The sequence below is a fragment of the Dermacentor albipictus genome, chromosome 3 (genome assembly GCF_038994185.2).
Source record: "Dermacentor albipictus isolate Rhodes 1998 colony chromosome 3, USDA_Dalb.pri_finalv2, whole genome shotgun sequence".
In the NCBI taxonomy this organism is placed as follows: Eukaryota; Metazoa; Arthropoda; class Arachnida; order Ixodida; family Ixodidae; genus Dermacentor; species Dermacentor albipictus.
In genome coordinates, this window is record NC_091823.1 from 115844917 (window position 1) to 115863300 (window position 18384).

The 18384-nt window shown below is 47.3% G+C and overlaps 2 protein-coding genes across 5 annotated transcripts in view; one reads left to right on the forward strand and one right to left on the reverse strand.

The window, feature by feature from the left end:
- Positions 1–18384, reverse strand: part of LOC135916881 (adenylate cyclase type 8-like) — a 729759-nt gene that overhangs the window by 273329 nt on the left and 438046 nt on the right. The gene's annotated exons all lie outside the window — the stretch shown is intronic.
- LOC135910420 (arginine/serine-rich coiled-coil protein 2-like) overlaps positions 1–18384 on the forward strand; it is a 45702-nt gene that overhangs the window by 22086 nt on the left and 5232 nt on the right. The gene's annotated exons all lie outside the window — the stretch shown is intronic.

Sequence of the window (18384 nt, forward strand, 5' to 3'; positions counted from 1 at the left end):
TGCATAAAGAGATCATCATTCTTTTTCGTCTCCTTCCGCATCGGAGACACGGTTATCCCTTAAGCGGATGAGACGCCAAACGAAGTTCTGCGTTCCGGCTTTTACCGCGTATCTGAAATACGTGAAATATGCATAGCCTCTTTCTTCATGGTTCCTTTGTTTGCACAGCTAAATAAAAAAAATAGCGCAGTGGGAGCGCGTATTCGTAAGTACCATGGTGCTGGGTTTCCGCTGTATTTTCTTACCCATTTTATGTTTATTTTCGTTCTTCACTCCCGGGAACGCGCGCGCCGTAAGCTGGGAAATCCGCTTTCCGTTGCCGCCCGCATCGAGATCCTCGCGCGCGCTGTCTGGCTCCCGGCAAATCAAATGAAATGAGGAGTACGCGTTCGCTACACATCTCCCACACATCGTGCCCTGCATGGATGAGGAAGGCGACGCCAGAGACACAATTTCGGGGGTGGGGGGCGGGGGGGGGGGGGTCACGAGGGGCGGCATTGACGTGCTTCTCCGTCATGCACAACGCCCAGCGGTCGACGAAACGTTGAGCACAGAAAGGAGAGAACTCGAGAGATCGAGGCCGAGATCGGATTTTGAAAGCAAGCTTTAGCTCGGCTGCTCCTTGTTCTTGTTTCCTGGTGAAATGCGCAACCCACTCTGGGGGATCGGCCATGAATCCGGGCGGCGAAGCAACTGTTAGCATATCTTAATACACGTAAAAGGAGAATTCGTCTTTCTGCGCAACCACAGCGCCAAATTTAGCGAGGCTTGCTGCATTTAAAAGAAAAACTTATAATCTAATGATCGGTGGTCCGGAAATGTTGATTTAGCTTGTCAATATGTTACTAAGCAGTGGCAAAAATCGAAAACATTCAGGAAACGAAACAATCGAGTTTAAAACTCTGTAAGTCAGCAATGAAGAATGATATCACAGTTATGTGAATTGCTTATAATACTACATGTAAAGCGGACAAAATTGATATGTTACACATGAATCGTAAAAAAAATTTAGTAATATGGAAATACAACTTTTGCAGAAGCCTTGTTCACAACGTAACAAATTCACGTAAGAAATCAGATGACATATCAACTTTGTTCGACTTCAATCATCTAGTGGATGCCGTTTACAGAACCACAATATCTATTCTTGATGCAGAAATATTAATTGGTAAACTTTGTGCCTCTATTTTTTTAAGCTTTCGAATATTTGAAAATTCTTTTAACAAAATACATTCCCCAAATCAAAATTACGCTTCCAACCGATACTAGAATTTAACTTTCTCTCTCAAATGCAACAAATTTCATTAAGATCGGGCCAGGGGTTATCTCAGAAAAATGTTTCTATGTTTTACGTTTTACGTTTTGCATGTATTTGTATAGGCCGCGTCGGAGTTGGGCCCCGAGCTAAAGCTTTCTCCTAAGTGCAAGTGTGGCCGCTGCGTGTATATGTGTCCACAAAAGGGACTTTGCGTGTGGTCCACTGCACCTGTGTGATGGATGGCTGTCCACCCTAGGTACTCGACTTTGCTGTCGTTGCTGATGCTCGTTGAGTGACACTAATTTTGTGCTTGTAGCTTGCGATTACGTGTTTGAAGCGCGTTGAGATTTGTTCTTTTTCGCTTTGTTTTTCTCTCCGCGGTAATTGTTGCCTCGAATTCCCTTCGAACTTCCAAATAGCCGGCCCTAAAGAAAGAGCTACCTTCACATCTTTCTGCATTTCGAACGAAAAAGAATGAATAAAACCAAACCTCTTTATTTTTTTCTCTACACATGCTATGCACGTTTCTCTCAGCGTAGTCGCAACGCAAATACGTTGACTTTCGGAAATATCATTGAGCGTCGCGAGTGGCGCAGAAGGAAATGAGCCTTGACTGAATCTTCGGACAAAGCCCTGCAAGGCTAAAACAAACGCGAGACCAAGTGCTCAGACACGTGGCGTCTGCGGAGCAGAAGGCACAGACGACAGAAGCAAGAAAAGAAAGCCACGAAGCGTAGCACGTCATTCCGTTCGCTGTCTGCTTGTGACACTTGCAGCTTGAAAGCGGATTTGCGACGGGTCCTTCTTTTTTCATTCCGAGTAAGAGCATTGCAGGAACGCTGCAAATTGTGGTCTCAGCTTTATTTATTTATTTTTTTCGCGCCATTTCTCGTACCTAACCTGCCACTCTCTTCTTCTTCTTCCTCTTAGACTCATTCTGCCTGCGATGTGACGCGCGTCGGAAATACGATTCCGGAACTGTCTGCCTCAGTACTTTATTGTGGATTATGTTCGTCTGGAAGTTAAACATGCCTGAGAGAAAGAGAGCATTTCCGGCTTTCAACCTTTTACCGGACAAGTACACAGTGCCCAAGAAAGAGACAGAGAGCCCCCTTGACGTATACTTAAACAATGCAATTTCAAATGACGCGGCGCGGGCAGTCAGCGTGGACGTTGGAGGTTAGTGTTCCGGCGGGGGTTGAAAGCCGCCGAGTTAAGACGCTCACGCGGCACTACGATAAACAAACAAAAACACAAAGCAAGTGCCAGGAGCGCGGGGCATAAATACGTTCACGGACCTGTCTCTCTTTTCTCGACGAGGTACGCGGCAAAGCTGTAGCCATTATTTGTGCGCGTTCAGTATCCTTCAGAATTTGCTGAAAATGCTAGTTTGCGAAAAGTTTGCCTCGCTGGGACCGCACGCCAGGAACATGCGCGTGTGAGCTCCAGTGGCCAAGCGGAACACCGTAAAAAAAGAAAAGATAAAAGAATGAAATAAGGAGAGAAAAATCGGCTTTCTCGTTTAAAGCTAACAAGCCATTGGTTCGTGCTCTGACACTGTTTATAATGAAAAAAAAATTAAGCAGAAGTTATGCTATGGCCCTGCCTCGAAGTGCATACCCATGCAGAAACGCATGCCCGCTGGAATTGGAACTCTCGACAGCGTTATTTGTAGACACCGAAGCGTGATATCAGAGCAGAAAACAAAAGTTAACCGTAAAAATAACGAGGCAAGGTTTGTTCCATCTTGCTTTGCGCGTGTACTTAGATACTAAGAAGGTTGTGAAACAAATTGCACTGTTCGCCTCTTCAACAATAAGCGCACACACGCACGCACGCACATGCACAAAAGCGAACCGATATTCAAAGTATACAGCTTCTTGTGTTTTCGTCTGTTTACTTGGTACGGAGACACGCAACGTGTTTGAGAGGCAAAGCGTGTAACAGCCGTACGCAACTCTATAGGGTCATACAACCCACGCGAGATTAAAGGAAAACAGTATGAGGCCGCTGTGGCGATATCTGCGGCTTGATATCTTTCTTTTTTTAAAGGAGCTAGCAGGGCCGAAGATTGTTTTCAACTGCCCGATACAAAAAAAGAGAAAAAAGAAAAGACAAGGCCTGGCAACAGTGAAACAATTTAGTTGATCTCTTTCAGAGGAATTGGTCGTAACGCAAAAGTGAATCAAGTGTTCTGACAGGTAGCGGCAGCATTGTTGGACATTAACTAATACGACTCCTTAAATGCCCACAGTGTTTCATTAATTACAGCTTCGCTCGAAGGGCGAAGTAATGGCAGCGATAGCCAGCACGCGAAGCATGTGCCGCTGCGCAGCGTAAACAGCACCCCGGAGGCTACCAGGCGTCGCAGGCTTATCCGACGCGAAGGCGAGGGCTTATGTGGCGAAACTGCGTCGCAAAAGCTGCGGCGGCATCGCGTGCACTCGTCCGCGCAACTGTTCAGAGTTGAACACGCCAAGCACTACCGAGAGCTGACGGTTTTTTTTTTTGTGTGTGTGTGTGTGTGTGTGTGTGTGTGTGTGTGTGCCTGTGCGCGTGTATTTCTGACTGCTAATTGAAGAAGCATATGTGTCAAAGCTAGCGATCAAAGCTGACATATTTTCCAATTTCATCAAATAAATCAAGTAAAATCAAACACGTCCATATAAAAGAGGAGTACGAAACGTATTTTACGGTGAAGCTGTATACCTCTAACCCCTTCCCCCCCCCCCCGATGTATCTGTCGTGTACACGGACAAAAGCTCAACCAATCACAGCGGGAGGCGCGCGCCGCGTACGCCCCTGGGTTCCCTGTAGCACCACTAGATGGCACTCGCCTCCACGCGTCCACGGCAGGAGTGGCTCCGGCCATGTGGGGGAAAGAAGAAAAAGAACCAGAAAGCTCGCCTTTGCGCGTAGCGTTCGCCGCAACCGTTTGCTGGTAAAGAATACGATTGCATAAGATGCCGCTGCCGGGAACCGACACTGCACTTTAACACGTAAAAGGAGAATCCCTCGAGCAACAGATTTCACATGTCTTCTGAAAGGGCTATGAAAAGGGCGCGCATAGTTAGGACTCCCGTAGAGCAGCGTGAATACGATGACTGGCGACGGGAACAGCAACGTCAATATTCACGTCTGCGTCGTGCTAAAGCTTGGCAGGACCCAGTTCAAAGCTACATCACATTGGCCAATCGGATCAGGTGGTTTACCGCAGCTTTGCTGGCCGACCACTTTCACAGTGCGGATTGCAGTCCATTCTTTCCTGTGATCTCTCGACGCTGTAGTGCAACCTGAAAGCTTTACGTATCAGCCCCAGTGCCCCGTTAGACAGAGGCCCGAACGCCGATGCGCGCGGGCGCGGCCTCATGAGTTCTTACTCGATCGGATTTCAATGTCATGTCGTGCGACGCATGCGTAAACTTACGACTAGATGACAGGGATTTCAGAGGAGGGAGATTTGTTGAAACCATCAGTAAAGTGCAAGCTTGGGACTGCACAGGAACCATGTACCTGACCGGTCATCCGCACGGAAAACCACCAGGGCCCTGCTACATTTTTCAAGTATGACTGGGTTCTCGAACTTCATTGTATGCACGGCGAGCGGTGTTGCATGCATCATCTCTTATCATTTTTCATTTAAAGCGACCATTTCTAGACGAATACTCGCGGATTTCCTTGACCGCGGCTTGTGCTGCTGTTTTGTCGAATAGCTTACACATGGGAAAGCACTCGCACACCGAATCGGCTTATCGTATGTGGACAGACAGGCTCAATATGTCCTAAGAGAATATATCGAGATGTGAAACTTCCAATTAATATTCGTGTCCACTGCTATGAGTGTCTCAGTACCAGACAGATCACGTGTTTCTTGTGCGCGTTAGTAATTTCGTTTATTACAGTTAACGAGATTTGTTATGGCGCGCAGACGTGTGTTTACGCGTGCTTGCGCTGGTTCTCAATCTTCTCAATTCTTCTCTCAATTTCTTTTTTCTTTTTTTCGGTTGGGTGTACTGCAACGCGTCGTGAGATGAATGCTGTAAACGAGAATCTGGCTCTTTATAAATAAATGTATAGTGGGACCGCGGAGGCCCATGTCAAAATTGTGGACTCTTCGCCGCGAACCCAATGACGACGCTGTCACAGAGTAAACCGAACTCCATGAAAGATGCATCGCAGTCTTCAGATTTCGATATATGCCCGACGCTTCGCGGACATCTGTCAAAACGTCTCGAAGGGCGAGATTTCGCTGCCGCATGGCCCATTCACGAAACCAGGCAGAGCCACCAAGAGGACTCGCACTGGCGGTTACGCGAAGGCGAGCTTCGGATAAACAGGAAGCCTCAGCTTGGGGTAAAAGGAACAGAACGTCCGAAATTTACTACCCTTGGTTCGGCTTTTACATTTTTCCCCCCGGACGAGCGTATTCGGGCTGGCTAAAAGAATACGGAACGATGGGAAAAGGCGCAGAGAATACATATTCTGCGGGAAAGTGTGTATGATGAAGAAATGTGGGACATCCGGGACGAAGTTCACATATTTATATCGAGCAACGCGCAAACGATGCCTTTCTGCTGCAGTCGAATGTATCGTATCCTGCTTTGGCTAAAAGAAGGCGCCGTAAATATATTCTGACATCGAGGACGGCGAGAGAAAAAAAAGAAGGAAATCGAACACGGGTGCTGTCAACCAGAAAGTAAAAATCGTGCCGAGAGAATGTCCTTCTTTCCTAGTTCCGTAACAACCCGAAGCAGAGAATTTATAGCACTGCAAAAGATTCAGCGGTGATTAATGCCGTTTTCTTTTTCTTTTTTGTACCACTCGTCTTTTTTCTTTTTTTGATGATGATTTGAGCATGGCTTGGTTATTCTGTAAGCCAACAGTATGATGGTTTGCTTTGTTTTAACTGTTCAGTTACTGTGTAATCACCGCGCTTGCTCACTCTTTTTTTTTTTTCACGTGTTCTGTGAAGACAACTCGAGTACTTAGCTCCTTTCGCCTCCCATTAGTAGCCTGTTGCTTTTCTCCAGGCTCTCCACGAGGCAATTTCCCTCCGCGTACCGAATTGTTCGTCGCAAATAGCTGCCCAAAGCTTCCGATCAAGTTGCAGTTAGCTTCAAAGGCCCGTTTAAACGGTCGTTAACGCACTTGTCAGTCTGACAAACTATGTCAGTCGTAGACGTTCGAATTTAGTTTGCTTTCACTGGCGATGACCTGGGCCAACAACGATGCCTCGTCGCCAGGGCCAAGAAGGTAGTGAAGGCCAGAGGGTTCCTGCAATGGGGAGACCTCCCACCTAGAGTAGAACTGAGGCTCGCCCCGGTATAGTTTCGAAATTAAACGTTTATTCCTCCTCTTCTTCTCCTTATTCTTCTTCCTCCTCCTCATTGGCGGTTTTTAATGTTCTGAGAAACAAAGATCGCTTGAGCGATACGTTCGTGAACATAACATCGACAACGGGTACACCGCTGCGCAAGCACAGTTATCACAAATATTTATCAAGAACTGCGCGTTCGGCAGAAAAGCTTTGAAGATGACGTCGTCCTTAGCTGCAGCCAACTCGTCGACCACGGTCGTTGCGACAGAGAAAGAGAGAGGACGGAAAACATGAAAGTCGGGTAAGTTAACCAGGGCTAAGTTTGTTAGGTACCCGACACTGGGGAAATGTTAGAGCAGAGAAAACAACAAAATAATCAGAGAAAGAAAAGAAGTCAACAGTTAATGTGCATCGGAGTCGCCGGCGTAATGGGATTCTCAGCGCTGCGTCAGGGATGGTCGCTCAGCCCGCTGCCTTCAGGACCCGCGGCAGCTACCACCCCTGCGGCCTTCTGCAGCTATTATATACGAGACCGTGGTACGAAAATCATGTCCGACGAGAAAGGTTTTTCCGTCTAGCCGGTTTAGAAAGATGCGGAAGGCAAGCCTCTTATCTTGCAAGAACGGGCAGTATAGCACAGAGTGCTGGTGTACTGCTTTTTTCTCGACCATGGTCTTTGCATTTTGGTTATAGTGAACAGGGCTTGTCGAAAACTCGCATGCTCCAATCTCTATCATAGAAAGCCCACTAACGCTCTGAGACTCAAGTACGCCGCAGGAATGAGAGAAGCACTGGCGCCTGCTTCGTGCTATCTAGCATTCAGCGCCTCGTGTCTTCAGTGTCCGCCAGGGTTTTGGCTCCCGAAGAAGCAATGATCCTAACACACTGCGCAGATAGGGTACTGCCTCAGTGCTAGCTTTTACATTTTAAGCTGTTTCAGTTCCTTTTATATATTTTAGCTTTATGCTGTGAAAATAAACCAATATACAATCGCCGAATTTCGCTCGCACACTATATTAGGCTCTTGACGTGCTCAAAGGTATATTCGTAAATGTTGGCCAGCATTTGTTATTGCTGTGACTAAGCGAAGAAAGGCTACATTTCCTAGTTGGCAAAAGTGCAAGAAGATCAGCTAAAACAGAAACGCACCGCCAATCCTGCCGACACCCACCAGCCAACTTTGATTTTCTTTTTATTGAAGTCTAAGAAGAGAAATCCAAAACAAAACAAAACAACAACGTCTGAACTTATATCACCTTTGCTTCCTCCTCACATCGGAAAGCTGAAATGACATTTCACGAACGTCCTTCACCTGTCAAGAAGAGTACTAAAAGAGAAAGCATCTGTCTTCCCTTTCCGCGGCCTCTATTTTTCTGCTTCTGTGTGAAACATCGACGTGTGGCCTGCCTACCGAACGAGGCTCCCGCATCGGTATACCTAAACAACACTCTCAGCGTAACGGACAGACAAGGGCACTCAGGTCATCTCCGAAAACATTCCCTCAGGCATTTGTTTCTCCAGGCTTCTGTCTATCTATTCTTAGCACTTCATTACAGCCAATGCTACCGCTGGTACTAAGGACATTTATTTCCGTCATTTGTTCCCCAAATATAGGTGAGCCACAATTCGCACTTCTTGTGAGTAAACGTTTCTGGTCGCGGAGGAGCAACTTCGGAAAGATATTGCCCAGGCGCTGAAACCTGCGTGTCGTCGAAAAGCTCGCGCTTGCTCCCCTGCGTCCTTTGCTGCACTGCTTTATAACTGCACAAAATTGGTCTTTATATATATATATATATATATATATATATATATATATATATATATATATATATTTATATATATATTCCAACCAGGAGGTCCGGCCGGTCCTCCGGCCGGAACGTCTGCACAACATATGCCATAAAGTTCGCCTTTTTTTTCTTTTTTAAGTGTTATATCTCCGGGCCTGGCGCGAAACCCTTCGTCTTTTATGCACACACACACACACACACACACACACACACACACACACACACACACACACACACACACACACACACGCACACACACATACTGCTACGCGTGTTTGTGCGTTCACCGAATGCGCCTCAGCGGCGACATTTTGCCTTTACAATCGTGTTACCCTTAAAACATCCATGGGACTGCTAGGTAAAGCAAGTCCAGAACATATAGGCTTATTGATACACCAAGTCAGCCGGGACTGAAAAAAAAAAAAGAGAAAGAACACTTCCAAACACTATTCTGGTTTCTTTAGCAGGATATGTTTGTTATTAGCGAAGAACGCAACGCCCGGACTTCAGTCTTCGATATGCGCTAGAACAGTGGCGTCAGTGACGCCAGAGTTGTGTCAACAGTTCCCCCGCATTTTTCGAGCACCTGGCCTGTTTGCATGCAGAATTAGTCCTCATAAGGAGCCACATTAAGCGCGCGCAAGCTTTAGGGCACCCACGTGATTCTTAATTACTGACACGCTCTTATACATAGCTCCGAGCACACGCTGGCAAGACTGATAACGTCGCACGGAGTCTGTGCCAAAGCGACGACGTTCCTTCGTACTTCCTTATTTTTGGCTTCGTCTTACATTCGCTTACAACTTGACGCCCTTGTTATAACAGCTGCGCACAATGCCCTCGTATAAAAAAAAAAACGTATTTGCCCTGAGTCTGGCTTAATTAGACTCCTGGCATGATTCAGCCCTTTTTTTTGTAAACATTATGCGAGACAGACAGAGTCATTTGAAACAAAATGTTGAATCCAAAGGACGAACTACAGCGTTAAAAAAAAGGTAATAAAAAATTACCTTGTTGCTACAGCATTACGTATCTCAAGAGCGTTGGCGTGAAATATCAGTCCCGTCTATAGACGGGCGCGAACGAAATTGGCTGTCGATTACATGCTGCTTTGCGTCTCGCGTGACACAAAAGTGGGAAATTGTAAAACGGTCGGAAGATGACGCGAGGGCATCCGAGAGACAAAGGGACAACGATAATGGATCGAAGCATTTTCAGAAGCGTAGTTGGCCTAATGGTTTACCGCACTTCCTGCGAGGACGAAACGTGCCACTGGCAGAAATGAATTAATGAAGACCAGATTAGCATGAAAGGAGTCTCAAAGCCATAGCTTCAATGGGCTCGGATTAAGCGGCGGTGCTGCGGCAAGACGAGCGAGCGGACGAGGTGTCCGATAAACAGCAGAGTCCATGCCTGCAAGTGCGAAAGGCATGAAACAACAATGATGAAGTTTGAAAAAGAATGAACAACTTAGCCAAACAGCAAAACGGTGCGGACGGCGTCCTTTCAGGCCTGTTTCGATAATTAAGACAGTAGGGAAATTAATGCGCGTGTCGAGATGTTAGCCGCGTGTAGTTTGTAAGTCCAGGCAAAAAAAAAAAAAATTGAAAGCCGCTTTCTTTCTTTAACCTGTCCTCAGGCCTTAGCAATCATCATCATCATCATAATTATCAGAGAGTATCGAAACGTCTTTTCTTCGCTTGGCTTACACTCTCACAGACAACTAATAACAAATTTAATTGTCCTAATTGTCCCATACGAGAGCGTTCGCGTTTTATAACCGCCAAGAGTGTGGTTTACTTGATCGTTATTTCTATTATCGTTTTTTTTTGCATACTAAGGTGTTGTTCGGGATTCAGACATTAACAGTAACATACCTAATATTTATCCACGGCAGTCTGTTCCATCTGTTCAGAACTCTTGACATAGTTTCTGGTCGGAGGAAATTTCAGAAACACCTACGGTTCTAGTCATGCCGAATCTCGTCATCTGCTTCACGACAGACTCTAAGAATGCCGCCTCCTACCGCTCTGTAGTGTACGCGCTTTATTCGTGCTTGTCTCTCTTTCTTTCTATCTCCCCCTTCCACTCTGTTTCTTTTTTTATCCCCCTTAACCCTTCCCCCTGCGCAGGGTAGCCAACCGGAACTACCTCTGGTTAACCTCCCTGTCTTTCTCTGCATTATCTTATCTCTCTCTCTCTCAATTACATCTCACCAACAAGTTCGTTGTCAGGGCCACAAGCACGTAGTCCTAATCCGTCTTTAACACCCGGTCAACTCTCTCTATATTGACGCTATACGGGACGAAGGAATTATCGTCATTCATAATACGAGCACGTTCTCTTGTATAAGGTTCGGAGGATAACTTTCGAGAACGTATAAGAAGCGCGCCAAAATTCCCGCAATATATTTACGATATAGTCTAAGGCGGCGGTGTCACAACATCTGCAGACGAAATGTTTATAGCGGGGTATGCAGCTCATATTTCGGAAGACAGTACGCCAATCAACCTTATTTTGATATTCTGCCTTATTTAATTTTTTCTTTGGGTTGCCGACTTATGTTTGCGACGTACTTTTTACTTCATTCTGAAAGAGTAGCGGGCACCAGTCATAATGCCAACCTCTCCTATATACGCATTTCGTTATAAGAAGACAAACACGTGCGTTTTCTCGTCCTTTATCTGAGCGCCGTTGTCTTTTTTTAATCTGAACTACATGCTTCGCCAATTTTCTTTAGCTAGACTTTCTACCTTATTGGTACTCTGCAACATGACAAGTGTTCCGGCATCTTGGTAAGATCTTTACAAGGCCGAGACACATGGTGCGATTAAGTTTGCGACCCATCGTACGACGTGTCACCACAACCCGCCGCCGCCACGAATTATGCCCACAGTCTCTGACGCGATACGACGCCACAAAAAGCGACCGACCAGTTGTACATCCCCGTACCAAGATCACGCGGTGGTCAGACGGCCACAGTAAATCACAGCGCGATCGAATGGTGTCGACAGTATGGTCCACTGTTGAAAAACAATTCAAGAGCATGCATGAAATACAAGGGAATTTTCCCGTTTGGCGAGTGACCCGGCAATGTAGCAGAAGATTTGTGTTTGCTGGCGCTGACATATTTATTCAGATACCTACATCTTGAGGGGACTTTGTTGGAGAGGGATCAAAGCTAAAGAAAGAAAAAAGAATAGAAACAAGAAAAACGGCCAACCGATCTCAATAGGCATATCGACCGGCAAGTATTGTCAAGCGCACGCTGAATACAATATTGACACGTGTATTTAAATTTATCGGGCGACCAGGTTTCACCGCCTAAGAAATCGTATCGCACAGCGCGGGACGCGCTTGAATGTATCCGAAGTTTCTGGAAAGTTATCGATGCTTCTATCCGCAGTCTGTTGTTGCCGAACCTTGTGTTATCTGATTTATTCGCCTGACGCGAATGATGTAGAACTTTATGGAAGGCACGCGGGTGCCAACGATTAGTCTGGATCATTCGACGATTGTGTATAAAAGCCGACGCGCTTGAACCGCTGATCAGATTTTCGACGATCGCCGACCGTGTTCGCCGCTATCGTTGTGCTATAAGTGTAGCCTGTTTTGTGGGCAAAGGTTCGCCCAATAAAAGTTAGTTTTGTCTATCACAGTATTGCTACTGTGTTCTTAACGTCACCACCACGTGACATCTGGTGGAGGTGCTTTTGGTCCATGTACCGGACGCCCCCGACAAGCCGTGATCCAAGCCCGGAACGCAAAGACAACACCAACGCAGTCCCGGACCATCGAGCAAGCCGCCGTCTTCAACAACTGCCCCCGGAGCACGGACTTTTGCCTGAGACGACCAGAAAGATTGCCACCAAGTCCACCCCAATGGCAGCCCCGGCATCGCCCATCGTGCTACAGCAGCCCAGGGAGCCTCCGACGTTCCGTGGTTCAACTTTCGAGGACCCGGAAGGCTGGCTTGAGACGTACGAGAGAGTCGCTACGTTTAACAACTGGAACAGCGACGACAAACTGCGATATATAGGACGTGGTTCGAGAACCGAGAAGCCACCCTAACAACAGACTGCGGATAGAAGGACGACTCGCGCGGTGGAGCCTCAGACTACAAGAATACGACATCACTGTCACCTACAAGTCCGGACGAAAACACTCCGATGCCGATTGCCTATCACGCGCCCCCATTGACCCGCCGCCGCAAGACGACGAGAATGACGACGCCTTCCTCGGAGTGATAAGCGCGGAAGACTTCGCTGAACAGCAACGGGCAGACCCGGAGCTAAAAGGCCTGGTGGAATATTTGGAAGGGCACACCGACGTTGTCCCCAGGGCATTTAAGCGCGGACTATCTTCCTTCACGCTTCAAAACAATCTCCTCGTGAAGAAGAACTTTTCACCTGTCCGCGCCAACTACCTTCTTGTTGTCCCGTCAGGACTTCGTCCAGAATTATTGCACGCCCTACATGACGATCCGACCGCTGGACACCTAGGATTTTCCCGGACACTATCAAGGATACAAGAAAAGTATTATTGGCCGCACCTGACCGCCGACGTCGCCCGTTATGTCAGAACATGCCGAGACTGTCAGCGACGCAAGACACCGCCGACAAGGCCAGCCGGATTACTACAGCCAATCGAGCCTCCTTGCCGACCATTCCAGCAGATCGGGATGGACTTGTTGGGACCCTTTCCGACGTCAACAACCGGAAATAAATGGATCGTCGTGGCGTCGGACTACCTCACCCGCTTCGCTGAAACTAAAGCACTGCCGAAAGGTAGCGCAGCCGAAGTGGCGAAATTCTTTGTCGAAAACATCCTGCTGCGACATGCTGCCCCAGAAGTCCTCATCACCGACAGAGGAACGGCCTTTACAGCGGAGCTCACCCAAGCCATTCTGAACTACAGTCAGACAAGGCACAGGAGGACAACGGCCTACCACCCGCAGACGAATGGTCTTACGGAGCGGCTGAATAAGACCCTCGCCGACATGCTAGCGATGTACGTGGACTTCGAACACAAGACGTGGGATGCGGTCCTGCCGTACTTAACATTCGCTTACAACACGGCGGTGCAAGAAACAACACAGATCACGCCGTTTAAGCTGGTTTACGGCAGGAATCCGACGACGACGCTCGACGCCATGCTGCCCCACGTCACTGACGATGAAAATCTCGACGTCGCTAGCTATCTCCAGCGCGCCGAAGAAGCCCGACAGCTCGCCCGCCTGCGGTTAAAGAACCAGCAGAGGACCGACAGCCGACACTACAACCTCCGACGACGCTTTGTTGAGTACCAGCCCGGTGACCGTGTTTGGGTTTGGACCCCTATACGCCGACGAGGACTGAGCGAGAAGCTTTTGCGTCGCTATTTTGGACCGTACAGGATCATCCGACGTATTGGTGCACTGGACTACGAGGTCGTGCCAGACGGCATTTCGCTGTCACAGCGGCGCCGCTCACGACCTGAAATTGTCCACGTTGTGCGGCTCAAGCCGTACCACCAGCGTTGACGAACTTTGGCACTTCGCGTAACTGACCTTTGGACTTTATTTCTTTTCGTTGTTTTGTTATGTTTAATAAGTGTCCCTTTGTGTTTCGCTCTCTTTGTAGCATCGGGACGATGCTTTTTAAGAGGGGGGTATTGACACGTGTATTTAAATTTATCGGGCGACCAGGTTTCACCGCCTAAGAAATCGTATCGCACAGCGCGGGACGCGCTTGAATGTATCCGAAGTTTCTGGAAAGTTATCGATGCTTCTATCCGCAGTCTGTTGTTGCCGAACCTTGTGTTATCTGATTTATTCGCCTGACGCGAATGATGTAGAACTTTATGGAAGGCACGCGGGTGCCAACGATTAGTCTGGATCATTCGACGATTGTGTATAAGAGCCGACGCGCTTGAACCGCTGATCAGATTTTCGACGATCGCCGACCGTGTTCGCCGCTATCGTTGTGCTATAAGTGTAGCCTGTTTTGTGGGCAAAGGTTCGCCCAATAAAAGTTAGTTTTGTCTATCACAGTATTGCTACTGTGTTCTTAACGTCACCACCACGTGACAATATATAACATACCTCTGCGAATAGGAACAAGCTACAAACGAAAACAGAGAAAATCTACACAATAATATCAGCACAGGAAAGATGTAGCAAATACCGGATCCGTGTCTTAACAAATTTACTCGATTGCACTAGTGGAAAAAAGGCATCAGAAATAAATCCGTTCTATGCACTAATATTATTAATAGCAAGAACTAATAGTATTAAGAAAGAATGAGAATTTGAATACATCAAGGGGACATTTATGTTTTCTATCATTTTGTATTGTCACGCCTTGCTGACTCATCAAACGACCCTCTGAGAAAAAAAAAAGAAAAACGGCGTCTGCAGCAGCGAAACGGCATCTAAATTCCCATTGGCCGCGACGCCAGGTCACGTGCGCGCCTCGACGGAGCAGAGCTTGCGAAAGGGCACACCTGCTCCCCCGCCAAGTGTTGCGTGAGGGGAGAGGGCATCGCAGCGACGCCACGTCACCGTCGCTGCGATGCCAGGAGAATTCATTTTATTAAGTTTAACACATCACCATACTCTTTTGGATTTGACATCATTTTGTCTGCCAATGAAGACAAACATTCACCCTTTGCCTGCTTCAGTTGCTTTCCAAGTTCAAGGCCTAAGCATTTCAACTTTGCAAACAGATCCGCAGTTTTCTTTTGACGATATGCTTTATATGCCCTAGCTTTTTATTTGATTGAGCCACGTCCATTTTTACTGGTCTAGAGCATATCGCTGTGGCAATCAGGTCTCAAAGTTTTCGATGGGACAAAACAATTTATGAAAAACGACAGTATTAAGTTTAACAGTAGCCACAAAGTTTTAATCTGCGAGTTCCTCTATCTCTGCGTGCACGCGTGTGCAGCGAATCGATTACAGATCCCTCTGACACTTACATCTGCAAAGCCAGTATAGTGAGAACCGCGCATTGGAGAGTTTCAATAGCGTACCGCAACGTACACTATACGTATACGGCAGCGTGCTCCGTTCACTATACTTGCCACAGAGCCGACGTACCGAAGTCCTCGCCGGTGCGATCACTCCGGCTGAGTCGCTCAATTCTGTCATCGGTTGCGCGGTCGCCAAAATTGGCGGCAGTTGAGTTCTGGCTCTAGCTAATACCCAGTAGGAGACAGTAGTGTAGAAGGCGCGCTCTGGGAAGCGGCACTCCGCAGTATATTATTATCGCGAACGACAGCCGCGTTACAAAGGCATTGCGACACTAGTGCGTAGCGACAGACCACGCGCGTTAAGCGTGGCTTACCCGGCTATTGTTCGACGGCCTGTGAGAAACGGATAACGTTTCCATTTAGGTATGACGTAGTCGGGGGAACACGAAAGCGTTGTCGAAAGAAATTACGCCAGAACTCGTCACACGACGATCGACGATGATAAAGCGAATATCGATTCGAGCAGCGTAGCGACATGTCACAATTTCCTGAGGCCACGTTTATCTAACACGCATAGTAGTTAATATCAGACTCTCGTTGCTTCTAATATGTGCTCCATCCTTTGACATCGTCCCGCTTCGCAGTGGCACTCGCTTGCCAAGGTGACCCACGGACGTGGAGGCATGACGGCGACTGTATGACGCCCACGCAATCACGAAAAAAGAATCGCATCAATCGAACGACAAAGGCTTACAAGTACGACGGTACGACATCGATGAGATATCGTTATTTAAATTATGACTATGATACAGTGACGACGACGACGCTACAATTACAGCAGCAGCAGCAGCAGCAGCAGGAGGAGGAGGAGGAGGAGGAGGAACCTTATTATCGCAGAAGCCGTTGCGCGGTTTATTCCTGGGTGGTTCCCTCTGACAGGGCTCCACTGGCGATCGCGGCTCCTCGGGCCTGGTCGAGGGTGGCCAGTTGGCTTCCCAGGTACAGTTCAGAGAGTCTCGCCTCCCAAGACCACGTAGTGAGTGTGTGTGTCGTGACTCGTGGCGAAATTGCGTCGCCCGGACGGTCGGTGCATTCGTGTGTTACAGCCGGATGAAACAGCGAGATTGATGGCGATAGTACGATGAACCCGGCATGACGACAATTGTAGGACAACGAATGCATGACGGCGTCTGTGTTAAGACGACGCACTGACGGCGACGGAGTCGACAACGGCAGCTTGACATTCTTGCGGGAGAATTACGCAATCTATTGCGCAAGCCCACCGGACAGTGAAGTTCAAAAGGAAGCTTTTGTTAGCGCATTGTACTCAGAAAAATGATAGACAACTTCACGGTTTTCTGTGGTTTGCTTACCAAACAAACGGGGGCCCTTAAATAAGGTCCGTCCAACACTATTTGGTAAATACACCAAAGATAACCGCGAAGTTGTGCATCTCGCCTTTGGATATATATATATGGTTGTCTGTGTGCGCGAACATTATCCGTTAATATGCATACGTAGTTCGCTGGACGTTCCCTAACTTATATAGGATTATATATGGCCGACTGACATCTTGTTTGTGCTATGTGCTCGGCTTTCGTTTTGTAACTGTTTCGGTTTTTGTCTACCGACGATGGTTCCTTCCGCCAGTAGGCCTCTGAATACTACATGGTACGTCAGAAGATAGAATGTAAAACATGGTGACCCTGCCGTTGCTTCTTCTCCGCTAGAGAAGGACACTAAATAGTTGCAGCTGTTTTCTTTGTCCCAAGACACCTGAAAATATTGGCAAAGGGAAAGTTTGTGGTGCTTTTAAATGGCTCGCGTTGCCGTTAGCAGAATATTTGTGTCTTTGTACGAGTCAGCGCCAGAAAAACAGAAACTGCGGACCTTTAAGCATCAGACACATTGTGACTGATCTCGAAAATATTTCTCGTCGTAATATGCGACGCAGAACATCTTACAAGGGCCTATGCAGCTATTACCTTGTCATATTTATTTGTGATCCCGTAACAGCGAGTTACCAAGAAACCACAATGCTTACTTGACGTGCCAAACCTTCTACAACACCATATGAATGTACAGTACGCAGAGTCTTCGAATACTTCGTTTCTCTATCGCCAATTGTAGCACTCTTTGGGGTGATTCAGTATTCATTTCTAACGCACAGTACGGTGCACTCAAGAAAATAAAAGAAGGGGTCGCCGCGTGAGCATGTTAACAATTTTCGAAGCTGGCGCTGAGAACATGTGCATTTTATTTCGTTTCCTCAGTACACCTTCAGGTATTTCTGTCCATCAGGTCCTACGCCAATAAATCCTTCGGGACCTATGTACCGTTCTGAGACACATGTAGACATCTGCACTGTGCCCACAATGCTAGAACACCACGCATTCTATATCTTATCTAGTTGCTGGTCCCAGAACGGCTAGATCTCGAGTTTGCTCAAGCGACGTGATCAAGAAACACTTCCGGCCACAGTGCCTATGGCTACGAGGAACCGGAAGTCACGTGTCTTGAACACTTTCAGCCACGCTCTGGCTTGGCTTACTCCGGACATGTTCAGGAAATGAACGTTGGGTGAACAACGGCTGCGAGGGCCAACAAATCCGGACGTCGTGTACATACGGGGAGATGGATCGCCGCCCATAGTGGACAGACAACTTTTTTCTTTCTTTCATTACTTCCCGTCAACAGCAATATCTCTGCATTCGTTGCTTACCGCACATTCACCAAACATAATTACGGGCGACTATTTCATATCACCCATTTACGACTTATTCCTTACGTATATAGTGGCAGGTAATTATACGCCTATACTGCGCAGATATCTAGTAACTATAGCCCAAAAATTTGCGTTGCTTGGCGTTCAGTGTCTTTCAAAATGATATCAGAAACTTTAGTTTGCCTCGTGTTTATTAATATGCTTAAGAGCAGTGTTAAAAACCATTTATTTCATTACAAAGGGAAGAAGAAGGCTCTTTATGAGAAAGCATAATGGCTTAGCCAAGCATAATCGCCTGCATGCCCCTGACTAACTCCATCCTTTAACACGTCTTCTTTCTTTT